Genomic DNA, 649 nt, shown 5'->3' on the forward strand with positions numbered 1-649 from the left:
GCTGATCTCAGCTGAACTCTACAAAATTGCTAACAAAAATTCTAAAGAAGCCAGGTTGGCTTATTCAAACGTGATTTCTCTACTCTGCAAGGACGCTGGGGTAAGGATGGGAATAACTGAGTATATCTCAGTTGAGAAACCAATCACCAAAGCATCAATGGAAAAACAACAAGCACGGGATGATCCCACCAAGAAGAAAACACAGGAATCTCTCCCAGAAATCCCTCAATCTGAATACTGGGAGTATCTTGAGACGTCTGTTACCAAGATACGGGAAGCTATGGAACAAATAATAAAAGAACAGAAGGAGCACAGTCAAATTCTCACCTATATGTTTAAAGAACAAGAGGAGCAAGGGCGTGACTTGAGGGACTTGAAGCGCCAGAAGTTATCTCTTGAAGGACCAAGCACCCCAAAGATCCGAGGAACACCCGTTTCCCAGAACTAAGGTTGTTAAATTCCAATTTCTGCTTTAACTCTGTGATAGCGTCGTTATAGAAGTTCACCTTAGGAGTCATATAGTAGTAATTAGTATCTATTTTGATTTTATCTCCAATTAAGCCATAGTTTATTTTTCTCATCATCAACAAATATGAATAAAATAGTAGATCTTTTGAATAAGAGGCAATAAAATTTCGAGTTTTAATAA

This window comes from Arachis ipaensis, chromosome B04 (assembly GCF_000816755.2).
Source record: "Arachis ipaensis cultivar K30076 chromosome B04, Araip1.1, whole genome shotgun sequence".
NCBI lineage: Eukaryota > Viridiplantae > Streptophyta > Magnoliopsida > Fabales > Fabaceae > Arachis > Arachis ipaensis.